General features: G+C 41.6%; 1 long non-coding RNA gene across 1 annotated transcript in view; it reads right to left on the bottom strand.

The window, feature by feature from the left end:
- LOC107517409 overlaps positions 1–11706 on the bottom strand; it is a 61110-nt gene extending 49404 nt beyond the window's left edge. Inside the window, exon 1 of the long non-coding RNA XR_001598502.2 lies at positions 11408–11706. This is a non-coding gene — a long non-coding RNA (uncharacterized LOC107517409). The remainder of the gene's footprint in view (positions 1–11407) is intronic.
- Positions 11707–21022: the final 9316 nt, after the last annotated feature.

Raw genomic sequence — 21022 nt, 5'->3', positions numbered from 1 at the left:
CTATTTGGCATGTTTTGGTAACCATCTATATGATCACAGTCTCCTATCAAACACATTTTCTGTATTCAGGTTAACTTCAATCATGCTTCGTAATTAGATCCTTCAAATTGAATGCACTGGATACATGTTCGATGCTATGCTTTCCCTCATTAACATTTCAGTTAGGTTTGTACATACTGTACACACCAGCACATGGAGGTGTTCTACTGTAGTGGTTATGTGAAGGGGACAGGGTGAGTTCTGGAGCTAGAGAGCCTGGATTCTAATACAGGCTCCACTACTGACTAGTTTTGTTACTTAGGATTTTACTTCATCTCATTACGGCCTAATTTCCCTCACCTACAAAATGAGGCTGATGATAATATCTACTACATGGTGATATAACAGTGATTAAACTAGTTTAATTTAAGAAATAATGACTTGATCATAATTTCAGGTAAAAATAGTAATAGCTATTATGTTTACTATTGTTATTATCATGTTTACTTTGCTCCGAGTAACATAAATATTTTATGTATATTATTTAATTTAATCTTCAGAACAATTATATGAAGTCAATATTATCAGATAATATTTTCCTTAATGTGCAGACAAAATTTTTAAATATTATTGTAATATGACCATAAAAACATTCAATAACTGTTGCCTACTTAAATATAATTACTGGATTAGAATATTTGTAAGACATTTAAATTTTATTTTTCAAAATCCTAGTTTGTTTATTTAATCTTATGGATTCATTATTTAAACATAGTATGACTTAAAGGACACTTCATTTGTTTAATAAAGAATATTGACAGTGTTTGCTTTGGCTTCCTATTAAATTCTTTAGCAAACATTCACATTTTTTATTTGAATAGATTTTCTTAGTCTTTCCTCAAATACATTTTAGTGATTTATATTCACTCATCACATTAATGAAATAAATGTTAAATGATTAAATAAAATGTTTATTTTAAAAAGTGTCTAGAGGACAATATCTCAGGAAATGAAAATTTTGGAACAGCACATAGTCAAAGAGAAAGAAGGAAAAAGCTTTGTGATATGATTAAATTCCACTGACCCTAGTTTTTAGTTATCAAGCCTTTTATATTTGCTCAATTTATAATTTATAGATGGCACCAGAGTGGCAATTATAAAAACATATTTTGGAAGGCTGCTGGAAGTTTGCATAGGCAGTTTTTATTATTGCCGGTACATTAATATATGTATAGACTATTTGGCCTTTGAATAAATAATGAATATGGTCTGATTCAACAAGTAGTTATCTGAGCACAAAATACTAAGGTAAATGCTACCACATTACTGGTATATTATTTCGTTTACTCCTAAGAACAATGCACAGTGTTCTTTATTATTACTGCTATTAATACAAAACAGGAAACAGACATTCAAAGTTACATGTCTTGGCAAAAATTCTTCAGTTTCAAATATTTAAGAAAAATCTATTCTGTTGCTTCTCCACCAGGAGGTGATGAAGTCTTAATTAGTGAGTACAGAGGAGTGTGTGCTTGTATGTCTTTCCAGCAAATCTTCATTTAGTAAACTATCTTTCTGTCACCCTCAAATAATCCAATCTTCTCTCTCTGGCACTCTATAGCATTGGTTCTCCAAGTAGGGTCCTGGACCAGCGACAACAGAATTACTTGGGAACTTGTAAAATGCAAATATCCCAGACCTATTGGTTCAGAATTGGAGGCTGAGCGGGGTGTGGGCCAGAATTCTGTGTTAAACAAGCCCCTCACCTCCCAGATGATTCTGTTGCACAGTGAAGTTTGGAAATCACCCCTCTGTAGAAATTGCTCTCTAAATGATCACTGTCATTCTTCCAAATCCACTGACCGTAGTCCTTGTGAAACTTCCCTCCTTGATGGCATTTAATAGAATTCACCGCTATCTCAATTTTAAAACTGTCTTATGTTTTCTAGAATACATTTTTTATCTGATCACCCCTTCTGAAATATCCTCACTATCTCTCCTCTTTATTCTTAAGTAAAGATTTCCTATGGTTCCTAAATTCTCTTTTCACCTTTGTTCATGCTTTTGATTGTTCATCTACCCCACAGCCTTAAGGATCACACAAATATCATTGGCTTCCAAATCCTATCTCCTTCCTAGACCTTTCTATTAGTTGAATTAGTCATTAACTCATCAGGTACTTGTTACTGTGCAGCAGGCACCACTGAGAACCATTTGTTGGGAATACAACAGGAAACAAAATTAAACATGGTCCCTACTCTCAGGGGCAGATAATCGAAAAGTATAATGCCTATAGAACATTAAATCTTGATGTTCTATAGGCATTATCTCATTACAGCCTGATTTACTAAAATCATCTTTCTGCCTAACATTAATTTTCCTTTTGAGTCTGATATTAGTTAAAATTATTATTCACATTGAAACTATCTGACTCCTCCCTTTCCTTCATCTCAGATATACAACCAATCCTGCCAAGTCTTCCTGATTCTTTAAAAACATATCTCACAAACATCTCCCTCCCTGCTGGCCTATATCTCAGGTCCTATTCTCATCTGTACTGGAGCTGATTGTAGTATATACTATTCTGCAGTAGATACCTACCTTTTTTTCCTATTCTTTGTCCTATTCAATCATATCTTGTGTTATCTGATTTATTTCTCCAAGATTAGAGATCTTGTCATATCTTTATTCGGCTTAGAAATATACAATAAACAAATGACACACTTCAGTGTCTCTTAATTGACCACAAAGACCAAATTCTTAAATGAAATATTTAAGGTACTTCTAAATGTGGATTCAACTTCCCTTTCTAGCCATGTGTCCTAATCTCCCAGAGCTACTTCCTCAATATGCCATGCATTCTCACTCCACTATGGCCCTCCTGAGCTATGTCCCTATGTGGAGAGACTTTGTCAACATTTCTTCCTCTGGTGATATCCCACATCAGGATTTAGCTCCAATGGCATCTTTTCTGTGAAGCCTCTCCCACCTGCCCTGTTAGCAAACCTGCCCTCAAACCAGACAAAAAACAGCTCCCTCCTTCAGACTCCTAAAGTATTTTGTCGATGTCCCTAATAATGCATTTTAAACAACTTGAGAGTAAAGATTATATTTTTTCATCTGTGTATACCTGGCATCTAGCTCAGTGCTTGGCACATTAAGTAGATGTTTAATAAATAGAGTAAAATTGATCTAACCAGTTTTAATATGTTTGGTTTCTATATTGCAGTCATCTGGAAGCAGAAAACAATTGAAAAGAAGATTTTTCTACCTTCTAGACACCAGCACACTGGAAGTAGGAAGATGTGGAGCTGACAAAGAAAACAATCTTACAAGCACAATCCTCATAACCAGCTAGTTGTGGTCTCCTGGATGACAGCACGTATAAACATAGCTCTTTGTGATGATACTTGTTAATCATAAAAAGATTAAATCACATTTTAAATTCTCTGTTTAAGGATCAGAAAAATAAGCTATGTTTTGTTAAGCAAATTAAGTAATTTTCATTAAAATGCTAGGATTTTTAAATTGCACTTATATTGCTTAGGATTGAGTTCGGAAAATAAATAAAAATACCAAAATAACTTTGATTTTAAAAATATGAAATCTCATTTCTTTCCCACATACCCGTTCTGATATTGCATCCTGGAGTGGCACAGCGAGTCCACAGTGAAAGGGACCTAGGCTCCATCTGTCCTGTTGCTGTGCTCTTCAGGGCCTCCATTCCACGGCAGTGAAGCTTATCAGTTTTGGAACCCCAGCAATTGTGTCCACATTCCAGTTCTTTCCCTTTAAGACTTCTCAGAAGTTGTCACACCGTCTCTACTTTTATTTTATTGTCCAGAACTTAAGAAATGATCACATCTAGTTGCAAGGAAGTTGGGAAATGTAGTTTCTATTCCAGAGATCATGAGTCCAGCTAAAGATTATGGGTTCTAATATTGAAAAGAAGGAGAAATGAAAGTTGCAAGACAACTAGTGTCTTCTTAACCAGTATTTTAAGCTTCTTCTTTCTGAAACAATATGTAGTTTCACAATCTCATTCTCCAACAATAACCCATAAAGGAGATATCACCATATTTCAAAAATTAGTGCCCCTCCTACATCAACATTTATAAAGTGTCAAAGTTCTCAAAGAAAACAACTTTTGAGAACATCTGTTCCAGTGACAGTTGTAAGAAGCTTATTATAAGTCCATAAAGAGATAAGATCAATAATTCAGAATAAATATTTAAATGCTTACAGCAATTTGACATTCATGCAACATTTTAGCCCATGATCAATCTAGTTATCTCACTGAACTGAGTGTAGACCACCTCGACTACCATCTAATTTACTTGGTAAATCACATGTGGTACAATATCAGGACCATGTGTCAGTCCAAAATGAATTGGAAAACCTTAAGAATAGTCCTTTATAGAGAGTTTGAGAAGCACTAGTCTACATCAATTTAAGGTAAGCACTGAGACCAGAACTTGGGGTTCCTTCACTACTCTCAGATGCTGGCATCGATGCCATCAAACCACATCTCTGACCACTTGAGGGGGCTCCAGAATCATTCCTAACCAGAACTCTAAATCCACTGTGAGTACTTCTGAAACTTGATTGGCTTTTCTGTGCCTAGACTCCAATGTTCATGGGGCCCACCCTGTACACCTGGATTCTGAGGGCCATCTCACCCCTAGTATTTGCCTCTATTCCTATGTTATCTGCAACATCACTCTGGATCCTGCTCCAAACCGCCTAAACTATAAAAAACTACAACCCTAACTCTCGCCTAGCTTTAAAAATCTCCATTGTCTAAATGGTACCACTGCAGTTTCTCCTTCCTCAACACACACACACACACACACACACACACACACACACACACACACGGGGGAGGGGGCGGGGGAGAGAGGGAGGGGGAAAGCAGTTTAGACCCACCCACTTTTGTATTAAAGGTCACCCTTTACTGGTCTGACCAAGTTGTTGAAATTTTGAACTTTTTTCTAAAGTTTAGTTTTGGTGATTGTTCAGACCAATAATTTTCAGATGACCTGAGAGGGCAGCTCAGTTATCAATTTCCCATGTGATTCACATTTCAGGTGCTGAAAAATTATCCAGGACTCAACATTGAAGATGTCAGTGGATGAGCTTTCCTTTAAACACACATTGCAGCGTTTTCTATTTCTGCAAGTGTGTTCCCTCTATCTATTTCCACTGGTGAAAAGATTCTTTACAAACTTTCCTTTACCTTGTAAAAGCTATATGCCTGGTGGTTTGCTGCAACTGGTAATTTTGCAAATTGATTTTCACAGAACAAATCTAGAGCTACCATGAAGTGCTACATCCTACTGTAGTTACATTACATTTGCATTCATGTAGTAAACAATTTTAGCAGCTGGAAACAAACTTTTCTTTGGGGGGATAGGGAAACTGTCTCCATCCAAATGACCATTTTTACAAGTACTTATGTACCAAATAGTATATATACAAAAAAAAAAAAAAATCCACACCACCTCCACCCAAAAGTGTTGTTTCCTGTTGGATTCTTCCCTTGTGCTGTAATGAAGAGTCACAGCAGTGTCTGTGTAGACGTCTGGGTGGGAAGCAGATAAAGCAGAGGGTACAGAGGAAAGAGTGAAAAATTAAGGCCTCTCTTTGCCTTTACCTTTATGTATCATTTGCCCATTTTAAAGCACTTTCAAATATACAGTCTCATCTGATCCATATAATCAGTTAATGTATTTGCCAGGGTCCACATTATTCTATTTTTCAGTTGAGGAAATGGAGGCTCGTAAAAGTAAAGAACTTCCCTCAAAGTCACACAGACAATAAGTGCACAAACTCTCAACTCTTACTCCTTCACTTGGCCCCGACTCCTACATGGATTTTTTTAAAAAAATACTTCTGCCTAAAAAAAATATTGGCCAAATATTTTTACCTAAGTTTCCTTTAGATATTATTGTTGATTTGCCTCTGACCACACCTTTTTTTATTTTTGATTTTTCACACTGTTCATTCAGCAATAAACTCTTGAAGGTGAAGGCTAGGTCTTTTCTGTAGTCAGTATAGTTCACAACATATGTCTCCCGTCTTTAACGGACCCCCTTTTAGTTCCTCTCTCTGGCTAGAATCTTCCTTGGGTGCTTTAAATATAGCCAGTGAACATTAACCAATCATGCAGTTTCTAATACTCTGTCAGGATTTCTAAGAACTACTCACATACGAGTTCAGGAATGAGATTATGTTAGGTGACTCTAAACAATAAATATAACTGTTCTAAGAACAGACAACACAAAGGTTTTTCTAGTCTCTCTGAAGACTAGAAATACACATCAACAAGCAATGTCCATCACTTTTCCTAGAAACTTAAGATTTTGAGTTTTCTCCTTTTAACTATACTTCTCATCTGGAAAATTTGAGTCTACTGGTGTTTAAATGACTATTCTAAATGGTATTACAATATACTGTTTAGTGAGAAGGTAAAATTCAAGAGCATGTTGGGGAAAAAAAAACTTAACAAGGAGGCTGCAACCACTTTAGAAGTGTAAAACTCCTTCACAGGGGAGTTGAGACACTAAAACTTCCATCGAAGCACATGAAAATGATATCAGTGGTCTGTTATCCCCTCATAAATAAACCAGCCCTGGGCAAAGATGTTCAAGCAACATCAGCCTCTGTCAAACCCATAATGAAGTTTGACATCTGCTAAATCATTAAAGGTACAAATAAAATGCTAGCAAAGATGGAGAAAGAAGGGAGAGTGCTGATAGCATGAATGTAGACTAAAAGTCAAAGGCCGGAGAAGACACGATTAACTCCTGAATTTCAGAATGTCACTATAGTTTCCTGGCTACACCTGCCCAAGTTCCAAGTCACTGGAAGTGACTTTGGTGATAAAAACACTATGGAAATCTGTAATAAATAGATTTAGGGCTTTTAACATTGGTGTAGCTATTTCCATAATAATTGGATATCCTTTGGCTCTTCACATCCTCATCTTCCTCCAGACAACTTGTTTCAATTCTGTGGAATGCAATTCTCCCCATCCTCAAAGAGAACTTTGTCCTTGATCCAGTTCCATAAGAGCAAAAACCAAATATCGGCCTATAGTACTCACTTAGTTTTCATGCCTGATTAAACAGTTGATTCTATTTTCTCTGTCCTTTGAGTCTGGGGCATACTAGCTTTGGAAGTTCCTTTGCACAGAAAAGAGAGGAGTTTCCCTTCTAAACTTTTCCTGGGGCAAAAAAAGAAATACTACTCATCTGCAGTTACGTGGGGCTTTGGGATTGATTTCTGGTCAACAAAATGTGAACAAAAGTCACATGTGTCACTTCCAGCCTGAGGTAATTAAGAACAAGTGTGCTCTCCCCATACATCCTTTTCCCTTTCCACAGCAAACTTGGAAGAAGTCCTCTAACATGGAAGACCCAAGCCTGTATACAGGCCCAGTAATGGGAAGTTAAAGTAACTGTAGAGATAGTATCAGTAACTAAGGAGAGAGGCAAGTCAAGCAATGTGATGATGGCAGACAGCCATAGCCGCAGAACCTCCAGAAGCACCAGTCATCAGGTAGGAAGTGCAGGATTGTTAGGCCAGCTGGTCCAGGCTGAGCCTCTGGGTGGCCCACGGCATAAAGGGATACTTAGAGGAGCTCCAGTTTAAGGTGAGCACAGAGAATTGAGGGCAGGGTAGGGCTGCAGTCCAATGACTCAACTGGTAGAGGAAGCAAGGAAATGCCTTTTGGCGAGAATTTACTATATCCTTCTCCAACCAGGACTTTTCTAGAAAATAGCCTACTGCTTTTGCCTGCAGCCTTATTCTGAAATCCATTAAAGCCAGAAGAGGAATTCAGATGCATACACTTTAATACGGTATATAGCTGTCTTCTCACTCCTTTCCACTCCCTTTTCTCTGGGAGAGCTTCAGGGAGTTTGCAAACATGTCCAAGAAAACCATGTCACAGGACTTGGCAGGCCTTTCTGAACCCCCTTCCCAGGACCAGGTGGATCCCATTGCTGGCTGCATACCATACTGTTCAATACCCACTATCTAGCCTCATTAGGTGGCAAAAATTCCATCACAGAAAGTCATCATAAAGCCTGCTTCCCTTCTGCTGTATTCTGTGCATTTGCTAAGGAAAATAACTGGATATTTGTCCTGGCTTGTACCCTACAAGCAACAAGCACAAACATGACTGCGTGTACCCTGGATGACATAGAGACAAGACAGCAGGACTTGTCTACATGTACTAGACCCCAAAAACTCTAGCGGCATCTGCCACGTAATGGCAGAGTGTTAGGCAGTCCTCTTTTTACACCAAATTAATAGACTTTATGAACACAGGATCAAATTTTTTTTATTTATTCAAAAATATTTATTGAGTAAAATGGTGCAAAACACTAGGCTAGGTCTTTTGGTAACACTGATATAGACAGTGCTTCTATACTCATCAGGCTTATGACCTAATAGAAAAGTTTCCAGTAATTTTAATGAAAGGTAGGATGTGTTATATACTTAAAAGAAGGAGAAATAAAATGCCATGAGGGCGTAATTCAGAGGAGGATGAGATTACTCTCAGCCAGAAAACAGATTTAGGATAAGAATATAAACTGCTGGTGCTACATGGCACCATTGGAATCATCTCATCTAAATATTTCAGGTAGAAGCTAACGATAGCAGGCAATTACACAAGATCAGTAAGTCAGCCACAAAGTCAACAAAGCCTTGTGCCCCTTCTGACTCCAAGTCTTTGTCTACTCTATTATGTCATGCTGCTTCTTGGCAGCTTAGTCATGGGACTGCCTCGAACTGAAACAAATGATCTGCTGTCCTAAATCCTGTCAATGCATAAACATCATGAAGTTTATGACCTTGGGAAGCTTATAATATAGTAGAGCAAGTCAAACATGCACACATACATCCCCATACCTTTATAAGATACAACTAACCTTGGAAAATATAATATAGAGACTTAGATACACTACATTGATATTTAACCCATTATCAACCTACAGGATTTAGCAGGAAAAGAAGGCTAAGAGTTTAGTAGGAACTGAGTAGGTGAAAGAAGGAGGAAGGAAGAGGGACAAAAAGAAGATTTCTAGGAGGCCAATTGCCTGGATAGTCTTAGGTGGTGAAACCAGGATAGAGAACTTGTCTTCATAAAATCTGGAACCACTGCTGGGTTCTTAGCAAGTACTCAGTTCAAAAAGCTCTACACGATAAGGCAGGATGAGGTGTCACCTTGTATTTAGCTCCTGCCTCAAACTGAGAATACTGACTTTCTAACAGTGACCTGCAAAACTGTAGTACTCCTGACCCTTTCCAAAATAAAACTTGGATATATGTATATATGTGTATACACATACACACACACATTCATACATACATGCATGCATATCTCCTCTTGGAACTCATTCATCCCTTGACCCATCTTAATATCAAGGTGGTCCAGAAAGCTCCCACCCCCACTAATAACTAGGGGTGGGGCTGCTGCAGTCTTCAGCACTGCTCCAGTTTCACAGTAAATCCCATCTAACCAACATCCTCTTCTGTTTCCAGAAATTTAATCAAGTAAGGAGGATAAGTGAGCTTAGGGACTTTGCTCATCTAACTGTACTGACAGGTCTTCAAGTTCAAACTTTGGCATTCTGATTTGCTCCGAAGCCCAACAGTACAAGTGCCCTTGAATGTTGTGTAGGTGTGGAAAAGAAGAAAGAAAACCAACATTTGTGTTGCTAATAACAATAAAAATGACAACAATAGCCTAGCATTTAGAAAAAGTTTCTTAATGTCAGGCTCTGGAATAGCCTCTCTATAAGCCTATGGGATAGGTTGTCGCCACTTTATAAAGAACATTGGGTCTCAGAGAGAGAGATTAAGTGCCTTGCCAAAGGTTACAGTGTAACCCTAAGTGTAGAAGCTAGCAGCGAATTCAGGTCTCCCCGATTCCAAAGTTCTTTTTGAACACGAAATTGCTTCTATGAAAGAAGCAGCTTTAGTTTAAGCTGCTTCTTTAACAAAGTAAAATATCTCAAGAAGAATATTTGAGTGTGTTGGGGCTTGGTGGGGTGAGGGGCAGGTTGTCTCTAAAATAGAGTAGCACATAAAACATACCACTGCTGCTGATGATGTCTTCATTATCACCACCACCACTACTACCACCATCATCATCATCATCACCACCTTAGGGATGCATTGCTTACTATAAGGAACTAATGTGATTTCTCCTTGGGCTCAATGAGGAGCATGTTTCACTTTTTACTCTTGCTGTCAGGAAGCTCAGAGATAAATTTAAAATTCCTCTGTAAAAAATTATCAAATACTCCATACACATATCAGAGTTCTGTTTTTCTTCCCATCTTGACCCTGGATTGTGATTTCTTTTTTACCTCATTCTAATCTTTTACTCACTATTTTCATATTTATTTATACGTATTCTCATGAGACTCCTCCAAACTTCAGTGGAATAAGATAAGGTATGCATAACATTAATTTAAAAATAACTTACCTAGGTAGAGCTTTCATCTGTAGCATCCCACAGATTCTTTAGCCCTTTGAATTCTATTGCTAAAAATCTAAAGAAAAATCAAGACACCATCTGGCTGCCTTTGGAAAGACAGAGGTAATTCAGGTCTTTGATCTGCTGCACGTGGACTAGGAGAGGGAGAGAGGACCAAATCTCCCTGACACAGACAATCATTTGCTTTATTAAACAAGTGTCTTGTATTACACACAGGGAGTAGTGCATTATGTGGATGCACAAGAAAAAAATTATGATGAAAAGTAGATATTGAGCATACTGAATACTTCGGATTTTGAAATATTAACATCGCAGCTGTTTCTAATAATTTTTCTCTAACTGCAAGCTTATTTCCACAACATGTACTAATGTAACTGTAACTGCCTCAAAATGTTTTTCATTTTTTAAAATAAAGTCTTCTTAGAAATAACTATGCAACTGAGAGCCCATAACCATCTTGAACACTACCCCATATACAGGTTTTTTTGCTTTTTGGGGGGAGGGGAGTCTACTCTGATTCAAGATGGGGGTAGATTGAAATGGTTGGCCTAGTTATAAACTTGTGAAAGTTTATGTGAAAAGCACTTGTGAAAGGCACTTCTTTGCCTTTCTAAACAACAATGGAACAAAAAAGAGATTCACTAATGAGAGAAGTCAAGAAAGTTATTAGGTAGAGTGTCCACTGATTTCAAATGGAGCAATGGAGATGAAGCTCATTCCTCACCCACTATCAGGGGTAATGATAATGGTAGCAGGTCGTGGGAACTTGATTGAGAAATAGCCACGAATTGGCCTAGGGCTTGGAGAAATTTAAGTGTTTTTTGTTTGAGGGTTAGTTGGTTTATACCATTATAACTCTGAGGTTAATCTGCACTCGAGTGTAAAGAAAACGTATATTACTGTTTTTTTAATTACTGTTTATTTTCAGTTGTCTCCCTCCGTCCAGGTTGATGTTTCCTTTTCCAGATGGTTTTATATTTTCAGAAAGGGTTGGGAGACTTCTTCCTTTAGAGACAATCTGCGGACGCTTGACACAGAGACCAATGTCTTCTCTGGCTGGTTCTCCTGAGCAACTCAGGTTTACGTCATTCGCGTTTGCAGATCTGGACAATCTACAGGGGCTTCCCTTTGAGCCTGGGTTCCGTCCGCGCTCGGCTCCTGCTTTGGTCCGGGGTTCTGAAGTCTCCCACAATTGCTGCCTGCCGCGAGGTAGAGAGATTGGCGCGGAGCCAAGCACGGAGCGCGCGGCCCGGCGGAGCCGGCGGGCGGAGCCCTGGGAGGCAGTTCTGGATGGGGCAGTGCCGCCAACGATCCCCAAGGGCGTCATGTGTCCGAACCCAGCGCCCCGGCCAGCCGTTCCCACCCGTCCGAAGCATGGCACCGCACGGTGGAACCTAAACGCCCCGAGCCTCCTTCATCGGGAGGTCGCAGGCCGAGGCCGGAATTACCCCCCCCCCCCCAACTTCCACCCTCAAATCTGGACGGTTAGTGAACTGCGAGCCACACAGCGGGATAGTTACATTTCTTCGCCAATCCCCTCCTTCCCCCACCGGAATATATTATGCCACCACCATTAGGCGGGGAAGCCCGGCAAGGATTATTATCCCCGTCCTAATGCCGAGGAAGCTAAGGCAAGGATGTGGTCAAGGTCACGTAACAAATTCGTGTGGAATCGCGTTGTCAGCGAGCTCTGTCCGTCTGCTCCTGCCCCTGAATCCTCTAGAGCGTGGCGGGCCGCAGGCCAGGGCGCAAGCCGAGGCCGGAAGCCAGGGTGGATTAGGGTTTACGCCCTTGGGGAAGGAAACGGTGGGCGTCGCGGCTGAGGAGGTCAACTAGGGCCAGGGACCGCAGAGCCAGCGCGACATGGGGTGTGAGCCGCAACAGGGCACAAGCTCCTGGGACGCGCGGCCTCCGGACTTCAGCAGCTGACGCCCAACTCCCCTCAGCTGCCCGCAGGAAAACGGCGCCCACGCTCCCTAGAAACAAGAGCTCCCCGCCTGGAGCCTTAGCTTTTCATCATTTTGCTCTTTAACCTATTTTAAAAAGAAATTCTTAAGTCAAATTTATAGAAGACAATAATAGCCTTCTTCCCGGACACCACGCCCAGCTCTCAGGCAGCAACTTAGATTGACAGCCTGAGGCGCATCCACACAACTACGCACACGCACACGCACGCGCACGCGCACGCCCACCGGCACACACGTCGCTCACGCTGTAACTGAGGTCGCGGTTGCCCCCAGGGCTGCCCTGGCAGAGTAGGGCGAGGCCTGGGACATAGTTTGCGAGGTGGTGAGGTCTTATGGGTATGGGATGTTTCTGAGGAGTTTGATAATTATTATTAGTTCCCTTCGCAGGAGCCAGGCGCCGCGCTGTGCGAGTGGCGCGCGGCGGCCGGGGCTGCACGCCCTTGTCAGCCCGAGAGGGGAGGCGCAGGCGCGGAGCGGGCGCCCACACTAATCAATAACCCTCAGTGGGCTTTGAACGGCAGGGGGCTGAGAGGCCTTTTCAAGACAGACGCTCTGGGAGGTGATGTATTTATTCTTCGCACTTACTGTGCACTTAACACCGAGAGGGCTGTTTTTTTGCACTTATCAACAAAAACCCCGCAGCTTTGCAGCGCCTGTGTTCCAGTGGCTGCTGAGAGCGAGTCCGATCGCCCGCTCTCGCGCAGGATCGCCGCTGCCGCCGGAGGCGCGGGTTCTTTGGCTTTGTCATTCCGACAAGTGACAACCGCCAGAGGCGACCAGTCTGGACACACCTCTAACTCCGCCCCCCGCCTGACCCACTCGTCTGGTTCGCCGCGCCCGCCACTCGCTCTGGAAAATGGTGTGCGGGCTCGGTTGTAGCCAGGTTGCGATATGGGGAGTGTGCACTGGGAAGTGAATACGCAGGCGGGCTTCGGAGTCCGAGAAACAACAGCGCCGCCGCGGAGAGCCTCCCAAGGCGCCTTCCTTGATTTCCCGTGAAATAGGTTTCATTGTTAATAGCTGAGATGAATCTCCCTTTCAAGTGACTTTCCAATCCAAGAGACTCCTGTGGTATACAGAGAAAGTCGGGGGTTGCTAGTCTTTGCTCAACCTCCTCTCCCCAAGTTTGTCTCCCTAGTCCTCTTTGGCTTCACTCACACACCCCACTGGGGAATTCTCGATGATGAATTAGGGGGTCGCTTAGGCGTGGCCATGCCTTTCTCCGTCAAGAGGACCCTTCCTTGAATGAGTCTGAAGCCGAGACCTTGTCGGATAACCTCTCGGATCCCCGCGCAGAGCCCCACTCGCTCCAGCCAGGCGAGCCCAGCGGCTGCTGAAGTCGCCGCTACAGCGGGCGCGCGGCTCAGAGCGCGCTGCTTCCCGAAGCCGCCGCAAAGCTAATTTATGTTCCAGCCGCTCACGAGAACCCCAACGCTTTGGCTAGGTTAATTTTTGTCAATTGTTCTTCATCACACTGAGATAGTTTGCAACTTGAGGCAGGTTTTATTTATCACACTGCACATTTGAAATACAGTCAGACATAAAAATAACCGACTCTGGCGCAATATTGGAGCCGTCGGGGAATAATTTGGCTAACTGACTTGGACGTTTCACCTTCTAAACAGAAATGCAACTCTCAGCCCAATTGTAAATCAGATTGTCTTCGGCAACGAAAAAAAAAAAAAAGAAAAGTCACCAAAACCCAGAAGAGAAGGAAAACAAAATGAAAGAAAATGCAGATACTGACCAAAGCAAAATGAGCTTCAGAACCCCAGACTGGATTTTAATTTTAGGCATGGAACTCTACAGAGAATGAGAATTCCTAAATGTTTTACCAGCCGGATCTGCGCCCCCCCCCCACCCAAGGATTCTAGGGTGCCTCTGGAAACTACTGATTTATTTCTTTTTACTGTTATTGCTGTTTTGTTATTAAATAATAATGAATAATAAATGCTATATGGGGAATCCTCCTTGAAAAGCTCTAATTATAATTTAACGAAGGCGTGGGGTTGCAGAATGGCATGCACAGGTCAGGGGGGGAGCTATGAAATAACCCCAAACATAGAAAAGAAGGAAATCAGAAATTTCTCTGGCACTTCCCTTGTTCCCAATTTTCTGAGAATAAAAAATAATCTGATTGTCTTTTCTGCGCCACAGAGATTCCTCTTTACCACCTATCTGGAAGCCCCCAATAATGGAACCTCAATTTCTTACAGCCCCACATAGACCTCCAGTGGTCAAAAGCTTCCTCAGGACTAGCCTTTGTAAGATAGGAACTGGAGAAGAGAAAATCCATACAGGTGACCACTCAACAATTGATCACAAAATAGAACTCGAAACAACCACATAAAACTTTTGCCTGGAAAGAGCACCTATCCATTGTTTTGTACTACCCTCCCCACCAAAGTAAATTTTATTCTAGCACAACAAAGCTGAGATCAGTTTCTTGCACTTCCCTAACTTCCACAAGGGAAATCTGAGGATGGTTTTCTCAACATAAACCCACAGCGACCTTATCTGTAGGCACCTGCCTCACTCTTAGAGTATTTAAACAAGTATATATTTGTTTAAACTCCTTTTTGACCAAGACCACTCACATAACTTGCTTCTAATATTTCTCCAAATAAACTGGAACAAGAGAGCTGTGACTCTTAAAATCTACAAATTAAAATTAAATTTAAAGATACCACAGGGGGCTTCAGGTAGAAAAATGGAGGGATTATTTTCAAATAACTTTGAAGGTTTAAGAGAAGATACCCTGGTATTTGATAGTACTTGGTATTCATTAATAATGCTGAATATATAATATTAAATTATGATCGCAATCAAAGCATGTGGTTTCAAGGGCATTAAATGAAATCAAATTAAATCTAATATTTTGATGGGGAAAAGATCAGAAAGTAGTGGGACATTTTTCTCAAGAGCAAATTCAATTGATGAGGTTTTGACATTTATGTGGTCCATTTCTTAGTTTAGTGGTTTTTATATCAGCCTCACGCTGGCTTTGCTCAAGTTGACATCTCTGCTTCTTTGGAGCGGGAACTCAATAAATGCAGCACTCCCTGCTGATGGGCAACTCTTGTGAGTACTCTTTTGCCAATAGATGGTTTGATGTCCTTTTCAGTATAACCAGCTGGGAACTTAAAAGAAAAATGTCTCCTCACATTTTATTTTTGTTTCTTGTTGTTTTTCTTTATTTCTAACACATTAAGATGAGTTTTTTTCCCTCTTAGAATCTCTAACCACAAATATCTCAAAAAAAGTATATTTCAAAAGTTAAATCTACAGATGTAATACATACTGTGAACCCTATAAAATGCGTTTACAATGCTGACTTAAAGAAAGAAATTTATAACTTTCATATGTACCTTCCTTGTGCAATAGGCAACTGCCATATGTTTCCGACTTCCATAATTCAGTTTTTCTTGGACATCTGTAGCAGGTAGTGAGTGCTTCTTAAAGCACATTTTATGTACTTTGAGAAGGAACCCGCTAAAGACTAAAGGTTAACATAAAAATGCACAAGTCTTTCTAGAAATGCTAGTTATTCTAAATTTACATCACCAATTATGTATAGACTGAGATAGCTTTTTCTCTCCTTTCTTCACAAGACTGAATTAGGAAATTCAGTAATTCAGAAATGTAGTATTGTATATACTGATGATTCTTACCAAACAAAATATCTAAACGTTTTGATAGAATTCCTCTTGTTTTACTGTTCTTTAACCTTTTGCTTAACGATGCTCATTTGGCTCTTTAGGAAAACTCAGATTGGAAGTATATTCTAGCAAGATTTTTTTTGAGACAAAGGTTAATATTTTTATATGGAAAAAAGGGAAAACCACTGAGTTCTTCCACTTTTCATCTATCTCAACTGTTTATGATACACTTCTTAAAGAATGGGAGTGTTTTCAAAATTAAAAGTGAAAACAAACGAAAACAAAAGTCATGTAGAAAAGTCATAGTTTGTTGTCAATTCCCCGCCCCCCACAGGTTTAAATTCAGTATCCATTCCCAATGCTAATACTGTTTTTTAATAGCACATGTCTTTTTGTGCAGTTCCAGTGCGAGCTTTAAATTAATCTGTTAAAAGTCCTTTCATTCAGCTGAAATTGAAATGCCTCATCTGTCAGTACAAAAATATGAATAAATTCCAGCCACATTCTTCATTGTTTATACTTTCAGCAGATTATATAAATGTGCACAGAATTTCCACTGTTTAAGAACTGTTGGTATCTACAGATGTGAAACACGAGAACAGGGCCCAATTTACAGCCAATTAGAGGGTATAATGATTTTTATAAAAAGCTAAACACCATACCTAGTGATTCTTAAACGGAGCCTAAATAGGGGTACTTAGTTCCATTTTCAATTCATTTTATTAAACCAGCAGACTCAAAGTAATCTTTGTTTATAGGGGAAAAATGCATTAGACTATGAAGTTGCATATTTTAAATATCAATCAAAACATATTATATTATGTGGTACGAACTATTAAAATGATCATTAACTCTTTGGAGATTATTATTTAATTTTCCCAATTTATCGTCTCTAATTTACATCCAAATCTATCTGTTGCAATATTGGTAACAGCAAGGTCCACATGCCCATCTTTGGGCATGAAATTAACATTGAGTGTTAATTTCATTACTTTCTTCAAGACATCTTATAGTTAGATCAGGTATTAGTGATAGAGACAAGTGTAGCCTTCTTGGCCATTTCTATTCCTAATCCCTAACTGTAGGGTTATGGGAGGAGTGTGGGTCAGTGAATAAGGACTTGAAGGTGGAGGGTTTTCACACATAGGGTGAAAAATCATTGCAGTATTATTTGAAGGCAGAGCAGATACTTACTGCTGGAAATTAAACGAGTGAGGAAGCTCATTCACTTAGTCAAATGAATTTTCTTCTGGACACATCACGTGTTCATTACTTCCTCACCGCCGTTCGACTAGAACAGTTAGAGGTCCCTTCTCTCCTTTTCTTTCTCTTCCCTAAACTGGAGAACTCGAAGGTGGTAGGGAGAGAGGTATGAAGACAAGATTACCCTAAGAATACACTGCCCTTTGGCCCTCCCCAAATCTCGCACCTCCCCTAAGCTCCAGTGAGAAATAATTTTTAAAAAATGGTTGAAAAACCAACACTAAAAGAATCTACCTGGACTGAAACTGAGTTTGGGCGCTTGGGAGTTTTGGAGGGCTCATTGATTGGCAGCTAGAGTTCTTTCGTAGCGAGACTTTGTAGCTGATAGGAAGAGACTGGTCGTTGTTAGAGGAGGATAGTAAACAGTCACCAACACATGGAGAGGTGCTGTCTGTGCGTACAGATCTGCAACGGAAGTGAACAGCAACAGAAGCGAACAGCGAGGAACTGCAGCTCTGAATCGCTTTCTCCAAGGGGCCTGGGTTTGCAGCTGCAGCCCAAACAAAACCCAGCAGGCAGGAGGCCCGCGAGAGAGCAGCCATCCAAACCCTGGCAGCCCAGTTTACTCCTGTAGCCTTTGTATTTCATACAGGTTATAACTTACTATTTTTTATTAACTCAGATCAGAGGAGAGGTCAGAAGAGTATATGCAAAGAGAAGGAAGAGAATAAGAAAGGGTAGGGGAAGGTGGGAAGGTGAGAGGGACCCCCAGTGTGTATGTGTAGCGCTGCCCTGTAACTCAGGGTGGGCTCGGATGTCCACTACCAGGAGTTAGGTAGGATAGGGCTCCTTTCCAGATTAAATAACAAAGTACGCTGCTGAATAAGATTGGGTGCTTGTTCACCCCCCTATTCTCCCGTTTATTTCTGTATTTCTCACCGTGTTAATCTTTTAGCTAATAATAAATGTCTTTTTATATGCGTGGGAAGGAAGTCTCCACCTTGCCTGTGTGGAAATTCTGGGACAAGCTGAGGCTCCTGGAGTTCAAGGGCGAAGAACAGACTCTCCTGTATAGTAGGGCTTACCTTCTGTGTCAGGTCTTCAGTATGTGAAATCAAACGTGAGGGTTAGAAACTTAACAGCAATTGTCAAGTGTAAAAGAAAAAAGAAAAAGTTCATCTAGAGAATGAAATCCTGATGCATTTGATTTTTAAATTTAGAAATAAACGATTGTTCAAAAATAAAATACAAGTAGCTTATGTCAGGTAAGAAGAAATAACAAGCTCTCTCTAAAACATATGTATGTATAGTGTAAACAGGCTCTAGGCTGAGAAAGCACGGCGGGAGCCGACAAAAGAATGCACTTTTAAAAGGAATCTTTCCGAACTGTCCAGTTTTAAACTGCAAGAAAAATAAGAGAGAAAACCTAGATATGCTTTATAAAAACTCGTCCCCTTCCCCAATCCGCTCGTTAGTTTTGCTATCTGGCTGGACGCGGATTACACTTGCTACCATTCTCCCAGACCTGGACATGCGAGGCTCTTCTAACCTTCCCCTCCCACTCAAGTCCCTGAGACAGACCCATTCTAATAATGTTCTTCCCTAGGTGACTTATTTGAAGTGGAGCCGGGTTAGTCTTGCCAGAGGCCTGACAGTTTAATTCCGTTTTAATCATTTCCTTAAATGATACTGGGGAAAGACATCTTTCTTAAAGTGACGAGAGGCACACGCTCTCGGGCCCCCACCCACGTTTACACGAACGCAGGTGCACACACGCGCATCCACATGCACATGCACAGACACGTGCACACGCGCCGAGCTTTTCTCCTGCCAATTCGCCCTGTCCCTGCTCTCTTTGCTCTCTTGATTCGCAAAGTACGAGACCCTAGCTGGGCCCCGGCATGCATGTGCCACGCTTTTGAAAAAACTTCTTGCTGGGGCGATGGCTGTGCCATCACTCCAAAGGCAGAGCCTCCACCCGCCTGCCAGCTCCAGCCTTCCTTCCCTCCGGTGCCCAGAAGAGGTTCGGCGCCCGCTCTTCGCGAGAAAAGGTCGCAGCGCGGTGATGTCTGAGACCCACTGCTGCGCGAGGTCGAGAGTAGCTGGTCCTGCTGCGTCCTGGAGCCTGAGCCGCATTCAACACTACCATGAGGGAGCGAGCGATGGTGCGGCTCCACCGAGGCTCCACCGATCGGGTTCTTAAAGTCCAGCGTGGACGTTGACTAAGGAGAATAGTGTCTTCGTCCTGCCCCAAGTGCCCAGGGTACGCCTGGACTATTTCTAAGGGACATGTTCTGTCTGACGTCGTGGATGTCTGTAAGGCCCAGTTTTCCAGCTTTTCGTCTATGCGGACACAAGTCTTGGGCGCATGCTCATTCCAGGGTCTGCCCCCCTCGCTGCCCTAAGCATAGGAGAAAGAAGTGGTGCAGCCATAGAGGAGGCCTTGGGACGGCGACCCTGAGGCCCGTGTATTCCACTCTAAATCAGTTGAGCCGCGGAGAGTACAATTGGATAAGAACCAGTCCACAAAGCATGCTTCGTCTCTGGAAACGGCGTTTAGTCCCTGGCTGACTCCGGTTTCTGCGGATGAGCAGCTCTTCCTTTTTCTGCCGCAGGACCCAAGTAGGCCCAAGGCCTCGGCGACTCCACCCCTGGGCCTCAGCGCCTCCAAAGTCTCCGAGGCCTCAAGGGCGGCTCCGAGGAGCCACAAGAAGCTCCTGTTTGTGTCGCCGAGAGCCTGGGCCAAGAGCGGGGCCCTGCGTCCTCGTAGGCTGCTGGTGCGGGCTTCAGACGTCCTAGCCGCGCAGTGCTCCGGGCGCAGCCTCCTGCATGGTCTGCTTCTCCCCCCATCCGCCTCATCCTATTCCGGCTCCCAGCCCAAGACGCCCAGTCGGCCTCTTTGCTCTCCTCGGCCCCTGCCTGCTCTTGGCCAGGCTTCAGACTCCCGTTTATGGTTACTTTTTAAGGCTATACAACCCGCCTGGGGCGCCGCGGAGCTTGGAGAAACTTCGGGGACCGGACAGCTCCAAACAGTTTGCAAAGCCTTTAAAGCAAAGCAAAGCAAAACAAAACAGCAAAACAACTCCTCCCAGCTGAATCCGTTTTTCAAGCATTTAAAAGGCCTCTTCTACAAGGGTGTACCGAAGTTGTTTATGATCTTGAGGCTGTCTTACTTCCCCTGGCGGCGAGTAAGTGATGCCTCTGGGCACCGCCTGCTCAAGTTCCCCGCTCTTCAGGTTGCCTTGAAGGTACCACGCGTTACTGAGCTTCGGTAAAAAAAAAAAAAAAAAAAAAAAAAAAATCGCAATGGCGAAGCTACTCCCTGAATCGTTCTATTGAAAGCTTAGAAAGAAGTCAGAGAAAATAGGGCAGCCAACAGTTGTGGAGCAGTAATATGCATCATGAATTTTATTCCACAAGAGAGTTGTTCTATTTACACCAAACCTATTTTATTGTTAATATTGACCAAAAGTCGAGTTGAAATTACAAAACAACTGTAAAGATATGTTCAGCATTATTTGTTTTTTTAAAAATGTTATTCTTACTTAAAATTTTATTTTAAAGAAATAAGTTGGCTCCTTAAAAGCCTGAGGGAAAAGAAGTGGCAAGTTGTCGAAAGCAGGACAAACATGAAGTTAGGTTAAATCACAGAAATATTTTAAAACATTATGGTGAGAAATTTTATTGCATCTTAAAATTTA

Source organism: Rousettus aegyptiacus, unplaced genomic scaffold (genome assembly GCF_014176215.1).
Source record: "Rousettus aegyptiacus isolate mRouAeg1 unplaced genomic scaffold, mRouAeg1.p scaffold_m13_p_1, whole genome shotgun sequence".
Taxonomy (NCBI): Eukaryota; Metazoa; Chordata; class Mammalia; order Chiroptera; family Pteropodidae; genus Rousettus; species Rousettus aegyptiacus.
This window is presented reverse-complemented; position numbering and strand designations above follow the sequence as displayed.